Genomic DNA, 16952 nt, shown 5'->3' with positions numbered 1-16952 from the left:
AGATCTATGGAGCAAAATAAGAACCAAGACATAAAACCAGACTTGGGGTATGAAAATGAGTAGCTAAAAACACATCAGTTTGAAATTTTATCTTGAAATTATTTGAAGAGTCTCCTCTCCTCATTTGGACAGTTTTGCTCCTAAATGATTTTTAGTGTAGGTAATCTGAATAATTACACCTTTTTCATCTGTGTATGTGTGCACAGGTATAGCCTGCTTACATGAATGTGCATGTGTGCATTTGCAAGTATGTCATACTCATGCATACTAAATAACTTAATGTTTATAAACCATATATCTTTACCTACAATAAGTCACATAAATGTGATTATTATTATTTAAAAAGCGTATAATTATTTATTTATTTAAGAGAGAAAGAGTCAGAGAGGGAGAGAGAATGGTGGTGTGCCAAGTTTCCAGCCACTGCAAACGAAATACAGATGCATGCACCACCTTGTGCATCTCACTTTACATGGATTCTGGCGAATTGAACCTTGGTCCTATGGATTCACAGGAAAGTGCCTTAACTGCTAAGCTATCTCTTCAGCTCAAATGTGATTGTTTTAATAAAACATTTTAATCTGGGGAGCTAGCAGTTTAACAATCATAGGGTAAACACTGCCTGCATGTTAGCTAGGTAAATTAATAAGCGCTTCAGATTGGTACTGTTCTTTATCATTAACAATACAAAACAAAGAGCAAATGAGAGTTAAATTATAGTACCTAATTAAAAAAATTCTCCACCAGTGAAAATAGTATCTTTGTAGTAAAAAGTAATATGAGCAATGAATTAATCTAGGTTTTAATTTAAAAAATTGAAAACTCAATATAGCTATTACTCAATTTCATCAACTAGAAAAATTGAATACAAAAAACTAATATTTAGGGCCTGGGGAAATGGCTTAGCAATTAAAGATTTTTGCCTGTGAAGTCTAAGGACCCTAATTTAATTCCCCAGGACCTACATAAGCCAGATACACAAGGGGCACACGCATCTGGAGTTCATTTCCAGTGTCTGGAGGCCCTGGTACACCTATTCTCTCTTTCTGTCTGCCTCTTCCTCTCTTGCACTCCCTCTCTCTCTCTTTTTCAAATAAATACATTTTTTTAAAAAACTAATATTTAATGTTTATAGTATTAATGAAGAAATTATTAGAGAATTATCTTTTTGAAATGCATTACAAAAATTATTAGTATATTGGAAATTTAAATAATAGGTTTCAAAGGGAATGCATTTTGTATTTTTTGTTCAGACCAATAGTCTAACATCTGACAATGCAAACTAGATGATGTTTTAGAAATAAGTTTGAGCATTAGTAATTTACACTATCTTTTTGAAAGGTACAGATTCAAAATATGTGGTGCTAGATAATAAAGAATTTTAAAGTACAAATAATTGTGTCTTAAAAATATAATTCTTTTTTTATTTTATTTTCATTTTTATTTATTGATTGGAGAGCGACAGGCAAAGAAAGAGGCAGATAGAGAGAGAGGGAGAGAAGAAGTGCGCCAGGGTCTCCAGCCACCTCAAACAAACTCCAGACACGTATGTCCCTTGTGCATCAGGCTAACATGTGTCCTGGAGAATTGAGCCTGGAATCCGGGTCCTTAGGCTTCACAGGCAAGTGCTTAACCACTAAGCCATCTCTCCAGCACTATAATTCTTTTAAATATCATTCTTGAAGTAGAATTATTGAGGGAAGGAATTAATCATTTTTATAACCTTTGCTACATTTCTTTTCATATTTACAAGAGTATTTGTTTCTGTTAGCAATAACTTAGTAGATAGAATTACTGACAAATTGATTTTTTTGTTCAGGGCTTTTGCACTTTGGAACACTATAATTTCTCCCAGTCTCTCATGGTTTTGTATAATTAGCACCCTATTTATTCCGTTCTCCACTGGACTGTCCCTGGAAACCTATCTTCAACAATCTTCTCTCCAAGTAGTCAGCTCTCTCCACACCTTCACCCTCCACCCTTTGTGCCACGTTATATCCTCTGTCATTGCTTAGATTTACTAGATTACACTTCTTTAGTGCTTAACCGTGTAAACTGAGTGCATGATCATTCTTTCTCTAATAATTTGATATCTATATCTTGAAATAAGCTTCCATTATTTACAATCATTTTCAATATACTGATGCAATCATTGAAGAAGTCAGCCTACACAATAGTATATTTAACTATACTAATATTCACAGAAGATGTCAAACTTTGCCATTCTTTCTGTATATAGTTGAATAGATTTGCTTAAGAAATGAGCATATCAAAGTGGTTGGCTTTCTTCACTTCATACATTTTTAAAATATCATTAACTAAAGGATGATTTTCATTTGGTAGAAACTCTCTCTCTCTCTCTCTCTCTCTCTCTCTCTCTCTCCTCTGGAAATTTTAAATTGCCCACCTTTATTGGATAGCAATACATTATCTCAGGAAAAGTGAACTTATTTTAAGTGGGAATTTGCCTTTCCTAATTTCTAGAATCCACACATCCTCTTCTCCTTAGTCCAAGTCCAACCAAAAAACTATTAACCAATATGCCATTAGAACTACATTAATCTGTGCATTCTTACCTGCTACCATTGTTTTACAAACAAGGTGAGCATTTTACCTGAATGTAAATGGAGTCAGTTTTTCTAAGAGTTTAGAACAAAACTCAATATTTATTCCAGTAATACATTTCCAAGCTCCTTATCTCTTCAAAGTATATTTAAAATCCTTCATTCCTTAAAGTATTAGATGCAGGCATAACATTTGTGAAGTCGAAAAATAACATGAGGAAGTGCGGAAAAGCAGCAGGTATGTGATGCATGCAAAAATAATGAGGCAAGGGTATTTGATGGGCTGAACTTCAACAGCATGTATTCCTCAGGGAGGGATTTTCATGGATATTTCAATCATTGATGCTACTGGCCTTCGCTGTATTGGTGGGTGTTGAAGTTTTGTTGCTTTTTGTTTGTTTGCTTGTCTGTTTGTTTCCTAAATAGGTCAGCAGCACAAATGTTTTAAGCACAGGAAATACATGTTCCAGTACCAAATTATGAAGACTGAATTTAAATATATAAGTATATTTGAAGGGATATAGTGTTTAAAACATTACTGAAATCTTTAGTTATTCTCCCACCTGGCTTCTTGGCATTTCTGCCTTACAGCACAAAACATCTGCATTCCTTACATGGTATGCAATGTATTTAATGTTCAGCATATGATGTGTCAGGTAGAGGGAAGAAAAAAGCGCATTGATGTTTTACATTTAAATGTCAGTTACTGGGCTGGAGGGATCACTTAGTGTTTGTGTTTGCCTGCAAAGCTAAAGGACCCAAGTTCAATTCCCCAGAACCTACCTTAGTCAGATGCACAAGGGGGCAGACACATCTGAATTTCCTTTGCAGAGGGTGGAAGACCTGGTGCACCCATTCTCTCTCTCTCTCCCTCTTTCACTGTCAAATAAAATATTAAAAAACATGTCAGTTGCCATTGATCCTCTATTGTTTCTTCTCATATCAGGAGCAAGCCTGTGACATGCAGATTAGCTCCTTCTGCCAGTGGAGAGCCACTTAAAGATTTTTGTGACTTCAATGATCACAATGTTCTCACACTCCAGACTTCTGAGCAAAATTAATGCCTTATTTTCTGTAAAACTTCCAATTTTTTATCATGACAGAGAGATTCAGAGTGAGAAAGAAAGTCCATGAGTTTATGTGTTTGCTGAAGTAATGAAACAAACATTGGCTAGAGCAGTAGAATTCAGGGAGAACAGAGACCATGTAGTGGGGAGGAGACAAAACTTGAGTTGCAGGACTGGTGACACATGACGGTTTTGTTTCCATCCGATATTGGAGCTTTACTTGCTTATTGTGGTTTAAAATGAAAGTCTCATTCTGTAGGACAGGCTGGTATTGAAGTCAGAGATCTTCTTGCCTCAGCCTCCCAAGTGCTGGGATTACAGGTATGTCTTATCACTCTTGTCTTAATATTGGGTCTTTAGACTTTCTCTTGAAGAGAAAGCTAGTTGTCATTTCTTCAAAAAACCAGAGACAAATGAGATCTCTACTTAGGTAACTGGCATTAAGAGAGAGAGAGAAAGAGAGAGAGAGAGGGAGATTACCCTGGAAGTTATCAAATTGAGAAAAAATTCTTTCTTGGTGTAGTTGTGACTCTACATGTGTATTTTAAGACTTTTTTAATCTTAGAAAATAGCAATATGCTCCTAGGCTTTCATTAACTAAGCAAGGAAAAGCAGTGCTTACTGCTAAACTGCTGAGTAAATACATGTCTTGTAAACAAATTCCATATACTAGTTTGTTCACTTTTTTTTTTTGTTTTATTGCACTAAACTGTAGATTTATTTTAACGTTAAAAAATGTTCTTGTCATTCATGTTTGGCAGATGTTGTAAGCTGGAGTCTCCCTGTATGTGTTCAAAAAATTTATCCACTCTATAATAAATTTATTTGTTCATAAATGTCAGCTGGGCTCTTCAGCCTGCAGGAAGTACTGCCCATAAAAGTTTAAATTTTTATAAACTTTTAACATTAAGCATGGTCTGGAGGAATACAAATTAAGGTAGCACCATATAAAAATCTATATGTTTCTCCCTCTGAGGTACTTTGTGCACACATGCTGTATAGTAACTCACACCATATGACCAAGCTATGTTTTACTATGTAGTTGTGTAACAGGGGAGTTAATCCACCTGAAAAATGTTGACATCATGAATGTAGGTGTTAGAAAAGGATGCAATGCTTGATCTTTGGATCTTGGGACTAAAACTCACACTTTTCATTTAATAGAAAAGCCAATAAAACACCAGTAGGAATAGATGGTGCAGAAAAATTCAAATTAAGCATGAAAGATGCAAATTGTCAGGCATTAGGCTATGCTATTGCTACTGATTTAATGAAGCTCAATGTCTAGAGAAAGACCTCTTATTTGTCAGGTTATTCTCAATAAAATGAGCATTTTTCCTGCATCAGATTGCTCTTTTCAAAGGATTTCTTTTTCTTTCTTTTTTCTAAATACAAGCTCTAGTTCCACAACAAAGCTATTAGAAACAAAACACGATGAGTCCTAAGACATAAAGTAGCTGCATATATAACCTGACAATAGTTCACAGTGACTTATAATAAGCGTATGAAAGGTTTATAATCAAATTTGACTTTAAAATAATTAAATTCTATTGCTTTCACATGTTTGCAATTGTGTCAAAATTCTTTCATTCATTTTTTCATTTATCCAATGTTTGCTATATAGCTAACTCTGTTGAGTTGTGAAAGGCATCTTTTTCAGTATATTATGGTATATTACAAATGTATTTGCTATGGATATTAAATGTTTTCCTGAGTAGTATTTAAAATACTAAATCTTGAAAGGAAAGGAATGGACAAAATCATGACATGTGACGCCATATAAAAAAAAATACTTTAGGTTGGGCATGGTGGTACACACCTTTAATCCCAGCACTTGGGAGGCAGAGGTAGGAGGTTTGCTGTAAGTTCAAGGCTATCCTGAGACTACATAGTTAATTCCAGGTCAGCCTGGACCAGAGTGAGACCCTACCTAGAAACACCCCTCCCCACAAAAAAAGAAAAAAATATTACATGTGAACAGAGCTAGTCATCAGCTCAGAAACGTGGATGTTTGCATGTTAAAGTTCTCAGTTTTCTCATCTGTACTTCAGAGAATGTAATGATACCTACCCTATAGTGCTATTTCGATGACTAATCCTCACAATATACCCAATGTCCTAAGCAGAGTGCCAGATACATAGAATAATAGCATCAATAGTCATAAATCATCCCAGAACTTGGGAGGTTGAGGCAAGAGGATCACAAGTACAGGTTAAAAAAAGTAATTAAGAAATTAAAAATGGGGGCCAATAGATTGCTTAATCACTAAGGCACTTCCCTGCAAAGCCAAAGAACTCAGAGTCAAATCCTCAGGACCCATATAAGCCAGATGCACAAGGTGGTGCATGCATCTGGAGTTCGTTTGCAGTGGCTGTGGATCCTGTCACGTCCATTCTCTTTTTCTCTCTATCTCTATCTCTTCCTCTTTCTGTTTTTCGTGGCTATGCAACTGCAGCAGTAGGCTCTGGAGTTTGATGCTGATGGGACTCCACCTTGCAAAGTTGTGGAACTTGAGACTTCCCTTGGCAAAGCCAGGAGGGTTTTCAGCGACCTCCTAGAATGCCTGCTACCTGATGGTCTACACTAAGTATACTGTTGCTTATTTTTGCTTTCATTCTCCCTTTCTCAGTAGTAATAAAGGAATCCAATTTAGGTATGCTTATACAGTAAGCAATGATTAAAAAGAAATTTCTGAGGCTGTAATATTTAAACAGGTAAATGGATTGTGGATCCTTAAACTATGAATAGTTTGAATTAATAAGACATGTTCTTCACAATGCTATGTCACATGCCTTACCAATTGTTCCCAAGAAACATTACTTATGATTACAGGCATTAATGGGCACATTTCCTGAACCTACAGATGACTTACTAGAAAAGGAGCCTGAAATGCTAGGGAGCAAATGGAAACATCTTTCACATAATAGGGTTGGGCCCACACAAGGAATTAAAACAGAATATGTAACTTTCAGATTTAACAGTAGAGTTTGGTGGGCTCCTAAAGGAAAGACATCAATGAAAAACACTGGTTGGATAGATCAACCTTTACCATATATAGGGGCATAACACCTTATTACCACAAGAGCTACCTGCCAGGGCTCTTGGCTAGTTTCCATGAGCCTGGGAAAGATATTAACCAGCTTGCAATCCTTGACTTTCTTCTTTAAGATGTTAATCAGAATGTCTATGGGGCAAGAGGTTCATGATTTAAGCAGAAGCAGGGGAAACCAAGGAGAATATTGTACAAGATTTCTTAGAGAATAGAAGCTACATGAATAAGTTACTATGTCTTGCTTGCAAAATAATAATTAATAATAATAATAATGTGTTGTAAAAGTATAAAAAGTGTGCTTCACCTGAACCACTGGTCCAAATCATTTTCTCACAACACCAACTCCACACATCCTCTTCAAGTTGTAAAACCCATTGAGGCTGGATCTTGGCACTCTGTTTCTTTTTCTCTCTCAAATAAATCAAATAAATTAATCAATTTTTAAAACTTTAAAATGGGCTGAAGAAGTGTCCCAACAGTTAAGGCACTTGCCTCCAAAGCCTGACTACCTGGGTTCAATTCCCCAATACCCATGTAAGCCAGACACACAAAGTAGCACATGCATCTGGAGTTCTTTGCAATGGCTAGAGGCCTTGGCATGCCCATTCTCTCTATATACCTGTCTCTCTTTTCTCTGTCTCTCTCTCCTTGATAATGTTAACCAAGGAAGTGAACGATCTATACAACAAAAACATAAAAACACTCAAAAAATAAATTGAGGAGGACTTGAGAAAATGGAATGACCTTCCTTGCTACTGGACAGGCAGAATTAACATTGTGAAGATGGCAATACTACCAAAGGCAATATACAGATTTAATGTAATTCCAACTAAAATCCCAACAATCTCAAAATTCATATAGAAAGGCAGAAGACCTCAGATATCCAAGCATATCCTCAGCAAAAGAAATACGTCTGGAGGCATCACCATACCTGATCCAAAGCTATATTACAAAGCCATAGTAATAAAAACAGCATGGTACTGTCATAAAAACAGGAGGGTAGACCAATGGAATAGAATTGAGGAACCGGACTTTGGGTCAAGCAAATACAGCTACTTGATATTTAACAAAGACCCTAACAGTATAGGTGGGAAAAAAAAGATAGCATCTTTAACAAATGGTGCTGGACAAACTGGATAATCATATGCAGGAAATTGAAACTTGATCCACACATCTCACCATGCACTACACTCGAGTCCAAATGGATCAAGGACCTCAATATAAGACCAGAAACCCAACTACTACTGGAAGAAAATACAGGAAGAACTTTCCATGATATAGGAATGGAAAAAGACTTCCTGAACAAAACCCCAGTAGTTCACAATGTCACTCAACCAACGGGATTACATGAAGCTGAAGAGTTTCTTTACAGACAAGCATGCAATAAGCAAAGCCAATAGATCACCCACAGAATGGGAGAAAATATTTGCTGATTGTCCAGCTGACAGAGGCCTAATCTCTAGAATCTACAAAGAAGTCAAAAAGTTAACAAATAAAAAGTCAAACAGCCCACTCACAAAATGGGGCAAAAAGCTGGACAGGCAGTTCATAGAGGAAGAAATACAAATGGAAAACATACACTTAAGAAAATGTTCATCATCCCTAATCATCAAGGAAATACAAATTAAAACAACTGTGAGATTTTACCTTACCCCAGTAAGGATAGCAAATAAAGTTTTAAAAATATTTTTAAAAAATAAAAAGAAAGGAAGGGAAGGAGGGGGGGAGGAAAGCAGGCAGAGAGGAAAGAAAAGAAACAAATAAAGAAAATAAACAAATTCAACCAATTAATATGATCCTGCAGTAATAGTACTTACATTTGTACCCATATTAGTGTACAAGCTAATGTGTTTTAATATATAATATATTACAGTATATTAATTTGTACAGAATTTATGAAAATATCTAGGGTAATTGTTAATTTTCAAATGTTAGGGGAAAATTTAAAGAAGCCAACTTACTTTCCTGCAACTTATAATATGCTACATGTAGATAGATACAAAAGGAATTATATTTTTTTCTCTTTCTTTTAAATTAATTATGAACTTTACTGTCTAAGCAAATCAGGTACTGATTCCATGCCCTTATATTATCCTGTTATATTCCCTCCCCCATTCCATAGAAAGCCCTCCTCAGTGGAGTTACCATTGTTCACTATTGGGTCATGAATGCAGCAGTCCGTCTCTGTGGGTGGTGGATGGGCTGTGACTCAAGATGCCCCTTCCCACCCTATGGCTCTTACAGTCTTTTCCACTCCTCACCTACAATGTTCTCTGAGCCTTGGTGAGTGTGTTATATGTCGACTTTAGTGTTGATCTCTCTACAACTTCTTCATTTCTGTTTGAATGAGCTTTGAATATCCTCAGATGTTATTCTTAGGAAAAGCAACTACCTCTTTTTGACAGAGTCTCATCGGCATGGATCTCACTGAGTAGACTAGACTGGTTGGGCAGTTGTCCCTCTAATCCTTTTGTCTCCATCCTTCTCAGAGCTGTGATTGCAAGTGTGCACTCCCACCTCAGCGTTTTGCACAGGTGCTGGAGATCAAGCTCTGGTCTTCATGCCTACAAGGCAGCAGTTTACCCTACGAGCTACTTCCCACCCCAAAGCACAGTCTCGTGAAGTGTGGGTTGCATACCCATCTGAGGTGGTGTAGCAATGGAGGGGTCACAAAAATGTTGGCAACAGTAAAAGGCTTCTGAAAACACAATGACCAAAAATATATTCAAAACTGAATGTGTAGTGAACCAAAGTTGCTTCTGGTGGCACTCACCTGTATTGATTATCATAACAGCCTTGCAAACTTGTCTCTAACACACAACATGCATATTGAACTCATTGCGTACAATGCCAAGGAAGGCTGCCTGAACACTTAACTTCAGTTGTAAAACTACTGTATGTTAGAAAGTGCAGTGGTTTCACTGAGTATACAAGGTTTTCTGCTGGTATAAAAATATAATCTTTCAACTGTGCCAAACAATATCTGAAAATTTTTCTACCATCATTTCTCAGCATGTAACCATTGAATTAGCATATCCCTGGACTGTATTACTTTAGAATATTTGATTTTTAAATTGTTATTTGAGTTGATGACTTGAGTTTCATTTAAAAAATTGCTCAATGAATTATGGTTTGGGATTAGAAAAATTTTCCTACAATTTCTAAAATGGCCCTAATTGTATTTTCAATTGTAATGGAGTTTGGGATGTTCAGGAAAAAGTCCTTAAGCTCTAAAACCTGACTACTTATCTGTTTTAACAAATAATTAGAGTAAATCAACTGAGAATAATAGTTTATAAGCTATTGCATTTATTCAGTGAAGTCAGGGTGATGAGTGAGAGTCCTCACACCACGCAAAGTGGAATGGATGCCCCCATCGGTCTGAGAGCTCATGTAGGAGTTCAGGAGCTGGGAGAAAAAATGTGAAAAGGAAGTATCTATAAAAGTCTTGAAATTTAAAGGATTAAAAGGCCATAAAAATAGTGAAAATGGAATATCCTTTGCCAGAGTGGGAAGATTATGGCCTTACTGGTGTTGATACCCCTAAGACTCAGGTTTTAAGACATGAACATCCAAGGAGCAAAAAATAGATTCCAGATCATGGCCCCAGATAAGGTTTTATTTATTTTGAGTAAGGGGGTTGTATCCAGAAGAGGTTAGCACACCTGGGTACAGAGGGAGAGCAGATTGGCTTGGGCTCAGATGAGGGCTTAACACACACGTATACACACACACACACACACACACACACACACACACACACACATACACACACTCTTGGGTAAAGTGCAAGAGAGAAAGGCCGATTGAGTTTGATGGGTAGACACTAAATTCCAGTTCTCCTGCTGCAACAGAGTAATGGAAGGGGGACTGTGTAGCTTCAGATTTCTCTCTTATAAGCTTTTCCTAAAGCTACCTAACTATCCCTCTCCTGCTTCATTTTCTTCCATTTTCTCAGGTGTTTCATCTCCTACATTGGCTTCACATTAGCTATGAAGGGACAGAGGAGAAGTGTATACTCTGAAAGCTATATATAAAGATACAAAAGCTACCTAGATCTTATCATTTACATTAAATATCATTATCATTCACACACACAGAAACACACACACGTCTCACCTCAAAGGCAATAAGAGATAGTTTATTGTATAATCAAACATGAGTCACCATGAACAGAAACACTGACTCAGGTTACCCCAATTCCATATTCCAACATGGTAACAGTTTCGTGAAATTATTTGGAACTGTTGCAATTACCTTCTTATTGGTAGAACAAACACTTGACCAGAAGCAGATTGTCAGAGAAAAGGCTTTATTTCAGGCTTATAGATTCCAGGGGGTATTTCACCCAGGAAGAAGCTGGCTCAATATATCATGCTTGTTTTCTTGAGACAGAGTCTTAATGATCCTGAAGTGGCTGTTTGTTTTAGGTCAGATGGACTTACCACCAAGAACCAGAAATTCTCTGATTTCTGCTCTGCACAGGTCTGGGGTTTCTAGTAAGTGGCCTTTTGCATGGATACTATAAATTTAACTGCAGCCCTCTCAGGTCCTCATTCTTGTGCCCCAAGCCCTTGGATATGCTGAGCTACTTCCCAAGCTCCTCACTTCCATTACTTTTATGGCAGGATTGGTATCTCAAACCACTCTTTGTACCCAACACAGTTCTAGTGCCTAAACATGATGACTACCCTAAAGAGTCCTAAGTAATGAATGCTTAAATATTTAAGAAGTAGTATCTTGGATCATGTAGAGCATAGGGGGAATTTAAAAAAAAAAAAAACTATAAATACTATCAGGCTTTCATTTTTCAATTTATTTTTTATATCACTGGATCAGTCAAAATTAGTAAGTGTCCCTGGCAAAAGACTACAAATTAGTTTCTGCAAATCTCTTATTCTTATCTGTAAGTATATGAAAGTACTTTTGGAAAGATTTGAGAAGCAAGAAAAAATAGTAGCAATTCTAAGAGACAAGAGAAATGCATAGCAAAAGAACAGAAAATCACAATTACAATGCAGAATAGATCCAAAACAACTGGGTAACAAATATGTCAACAAAGGGAAGGGAAGTTAGTACAATGACAAAAGGCAATTAAGATATGCCTGCAGGGGGGGGGAGGGGTGTTAAGCGGGGTGGCTTAGCAGTTAAGGCATTTGTCTGCAAAGCCAAAGGACAAGGTTTGATTCCCCAGGACCCAAGGTAGCCATATGCACAAGGTGGCAAATGCATTTGGAGTCCGTTTGCAGTGATTGGAGGCCCTGGAGTGTCCATTCTCCAATCTCTCTCTCCCTCTCCCTCTCTCCTTCTCCCTCTCTCTCTCTGTCTCTCTCTGCCAGATAAATAAATAAAAATAATATATATATATATTTTTAAATGATATTTTTTTCATCATACAGGTAAAATTCTTATAATCCTCAACAGTAACCTTAAGAATATTGGTCTGGGCTGGAGAGATGGCTTAGCGGTTAAGCGCTTGCCTGTGAAGCCTAAGGACCCCGGTTCGAGGCTCAGTTCCCCAGGTCCCACGTTAGCCAGATGCACAGGGGGCGCACGCGTCTGGAGTTCGTTTGCAGAGGCTGGAGGCCCTGGCCCGCCCATTCTCTCTCTCTCCCTCTATCTGTCTTTCTCTCTGTGTCTGTCACTCTCAAATAAATAAATAAATAAATAATAAATAAATAAATAAATTTAAAAAAAGAATATTGGTCTGCATCCTTTGAAATATTTCCAGACTACCTAAAAGCTGTTTCTAATAAAGAAAACTGGATGTATTTCCAAGTATAAATGAGTTAAAACATGATATAGTAGTCACTAACCATGTGCCAACTTCTGAGAAATTCTCTGACTTTTCATATATCTGTGTCAAAATATGAGAGCCCTATTTGATAATGAATAGACTCCTATGCATTTCCTAGGGTAGTTGCAGAGATATACCACAAATGAGGAGGCTTAGAACAGTCTGGAATTAAGGTGTTTACATTTTCCATGTGAAACCTGTGGGGTAAATCCTTTCCTGTCTCCTGGCTTCAGCAGGTTTGATGCCAGTATATGGTATTTCGTGGTTTGCAGTATAGCTCTAATCTCTGCCTTTACAGCCACATAGAATTATCCTTGTACCTATCTTTACTTGACTGTGTTTTCATAAGGGCATCTATGTCTTTGGATGATTTTCAGTGTGCTCAATAGGACTTCATCTTAATCATTCTTCATGGAGTGAGAGCAATGTGTTCATCTAAGGAGGAGGTGTTCAAGTAAAATCAATTGCCAGTGTGAAATGTAATAACTTCGGTGGCATGCATAAAGGAAAGTAAAATGCTGCATATAAATGGAGAAGTGTGAGGATGGGAAGTACTAAAAGTCAAAGAGTTAAGAAGGAACTAGATATTGTAGGGCTTTGTCAACCATTAGAAGAAGAGTATTAATGAAAGAAGTGACATTATTTTTGACAATTTCATACATCTATAAGATGCATTTTTATCCCCTGTCTACCCTGTCTTTTCTTCTTTCCTCTCCCTATCCCCAGTGTACACTCATGCCTTGCTTGCTTCATGTTTTGAAACACTGATTTAAGTCACTTGCATAATCACAGGTTGGAGGTTATTTTTAATGGCAATCCTCCAATGGCTTCCCCTCCAAAGGACATGACTTCCCCTCTTGCAGCTCATCTATGATGAGATATTGACAGGTTCAATAATGCACAGGAAATCCCATCTGCTGTGAGACCATGAGTGTAGCTGATTTCATATCCAGAAGGTAGCATTTCAAAGCCACACTTCTCTTCCTCCTGCTCTGACAGTCATTTCACTCCCTCTTCTGAAAGTTGTTCTGAGCCTCAGAGAACATGGTTAGAGTTCATATTCAGAACTGAATATAACTGATCACTTCTTCTTGGTAACTGTCATCTGTGGACCTTTTATTATGAAAGAATTTCTGTAGATTGCTCTATGTGGAGAGGTTATAAAGACTTTAGCAAGGGGGCAATGTGGAAGCATGTTGTAGTTTAATGAAGTAATGATGGCAAAAAACAAAAGAAAGAAACGGGGAAGGAGGGAGGGAGAAAGAAAGGGGAAGGAGAAGGGAAGGAAGAAAACAAGGAAAAGATGAGATATTGATTTTTTTTTTTAAGTTACCACTGAGAGCATGGAATAGGGTTAGAATAAATCTCAGAGATTTGAGTTAATGTAAGATGGTCTGTTTCTTAGCAATATCTTCATGTTACTTTAAGGAAAATAACTCATTTTCATTTGATAGTATGGTTTCTCCTATTTATTCAAAAACAGGTAAAATTAAGGCAAGAAATTCAAATTTTAGAGATTTGACAACTGTTTATAAAGTCATATAAAGAGACAAAATATATTCTAAGCCAGAAAAGATGTATTTATAATGAGTATCCACTTAATTGTCAAAATTCTCCAGAAGCTAATTATAGATATGATGGGAATCCTAATCCTGAGGTAAGTTGAGAACAGGTATGATTTCTAAAGGTGTAAAGGTAAAAGATAGAAAGAAACTAATCAAGACAAGACATGCTGTTGACGTTAGCTTCACATTGCTACCACAAAGCACCTGACAGAAACACAGCTAGTGGGAATAAAGGGTTTGTTTTGGCTTACACATTTGAGGGGAAGCTCCATGATGGCAGGGGAAACCTAGCATGAGCAGAGGCTGGACATCAACTTCTGGCCAACATCGGTGGACAGCAGCAGAAGAAGGATTTGCCAAACACTGGCAAGAGGAACCTGGCTGTAAGACTGGCTATAGCCTGCCGCTAACAACACACTTGCACCAGAAGGCTCCAATGCCAAGTTGCCATAGGCTGGGGACCCAGCATTTAGAAAGCACGACTTTATGAGAGACACTTCATTCAAATCACCACACATGCATATCTTTATGAAGTCTGAAACGGATAGAAGCCAAGTGGCTAAGGTTCTCATGGAGATAAGATGTAATGTTGAAAACCACAGGACAAATCAAGTAGATGAAAGGTTGCGTAAGCTGTATGGTGGGTGAAAGATGGCACAGGTAGAGAAGGTGTAGGAGATATCAGTATGGAAGAGATGAGTTATTCCAGAGAACTCACGGGACCCTGAGTGGAACCATCCAATCATCCTTTACCTTGTGGAAAGACAAAGCTACCACTGGGAAACACAGCTGTTCCTGGCCATTTTTAAATGGGATTTCTTTACCTATAATCATAAGTTACAAATGTAGATTATCAGTGGGTTCTTCGGTGGCATTGATTTTGTTCTTTGGTTTTTATGTACATACCCCATTTAACTATGCTCAAAAAGTTGAAAGAATTTAATATATATTATTTAAGTAATGTCAATGTTCCTAAATTCAAGGAATAAACATATGAATAATATGTTGGTGAGTAGGTTCAGTTGTATGTTGGGAGAATTTTTTTTTTTAATTTTATTTATTATTTGAGAGCGACAGACACAGAGAGAAAGACAGATAGAAGGAGAGAGAGAGAATGGGCACGCCAGGGCTTCCAGCCTCTGCAAACGAACTCCAGACGCGTGCGCACCCTTGTGCATCTGGCTAACGTGGGACCTGGGGAACTGAGCCTCGAACCGGGGTCCTTAGGCTTCACAGGCAAGCGCTTAACCGCTAAGCCATCTCTCCAGCCCTGTTGGGAGAATTTTAATACAGGTAGGTAACTATATCTTACTTCTTCATAAAAGCTGGAAGAAACAAGGGCTGAGCACTTGGTTTCCAAGACAAATTTCTTTCTTTGCCAAATTAAATTATTTATTTATCTATTGGCAAATTTATTGTTTTTCATTGTGTACGTATGTAGTTTTTTAAAAAATATATTTTATTTATTTATTTGAGAGAGAGGAAAAGAAGAGAGAGCAAGAGAAAAAGAGAGAGAATGGGCACGCCAGGGCCTCCAGCCATTGCAAATGAACTCCATTGTGCCCCCTTGTACATCTGGCTTATGTGGTTCCTGGAGAATTGAACCAGGATCCTTTGGCTTTGCAGGTAAGTGCCTTAGCGGCTTAGCCATCTCTCCAGCCCCATATTTCATTTTTGGGACAGGATCTCATGTAGTACAGGCTAGCCTTGGACATTCTATGAAAGCCAGACTAGCCCTCAATTCCTGGCCATTCTACCTCTGCCTACCCAGTGCTAGGATTCAAGGCAAGAACAGCCGCACATCACCAACACATTAATGTTTTTTAACATAAAATATATACATAGTAATAAGTCAGCATGCAATATCTTCCTACATTTACATATTGTATAATGCTTATCAGATTAAACATATACATCACATCAAACATTTATCCTTTATCTCAATCTTTTCTTCTTGATTTCTGAGATAGATTAGTGTTTTCTGTAGTCACCTGATTCCGCAAATAACACATGAAAACTTTCTGTTCCTATCTAATTGATACTCAGTACCCATTCATCAATGCCACTTCTTCCCTCTCTGAATTAAACACTTTAAATGTAACAGGAAACTGCTTTCCAAGCACTGTGTTGAATCTCTCCATAAAAGGAACATTTATTTATGAAATATAATTTATACAAAGAGCCAAATTGTGTGAGCATTGGTATTACTTAGTTTGAAATTTTAATATAAAGCAAAGTACATTTAAAATATCTAAATATTTGTCTGAAAAAGTGAGTGCAAATAATAAATTTATATTTGGGGTTCTTCAAAATATTAAATTTAACCAGTAAGAAACACAATATAATAAAATTAAACTCTTGATAGGTATTTTAATCAAACAAATAAACTTGCTCCATATGGTTGACATTTCATTTTAATATATCAACTTAGAATTAACCTTATTATTTTGAATTAAGCTAATGGGGAAAATGATGATAAAATTAAATAGAATGGGGGTAAGGAGATAGCTTCAAGATTAAAGGCACTATGGTGGTTTGAATGCAAACCCTCATAGATCAGGAATTTTGGGTTAAGACTGAGCTTTCAACTGGAGTCTCTGGAAGCTTGCCAGAGGGTGTATCACTAGGGGTGAATCTATGTCCAGTCCTAAGTTGTGTAAAGAGTGGGTAGGAGCTCCAGCTGCTGGTGTTTGCTGTCAGTTGGTGCTGGCTGAGTGCTGAAGTTTCTCTCTGCTTGGATCTATGGAAGCGAGCCAACTTCTTCTGCAATGATGGAAATTCCCCTGGACTCTGTAAACCTAAAAGAATTGATTTCCCCCCGTAAGCAGCTTCTAATCTGGTGTTTGTCCAGCAAAGAGAAGGTAACTACAAAAAGCACTTACTTGCAATGCCCACCAACATGGATTC

The sequence above is a fragment of the Jaculus jaculus genome, chromosome 11 (assembly GCF_020740685.1).
Source record: "Jaculus jaculus isolate mJacJac1 chromosome 11, mJacJac1.mat.Y.cur, whole genome shotgun sequence".
In the NCBI taxonomy this organism is placed as follows: Eukaryota; Metazoa; Chordata; class Mammalia; order Rodentia; family Dipodidae; genus Jaculus; species Jaculus jaculus.
This window is presented reverse-complemented; position numbering follows the sequence as displayed.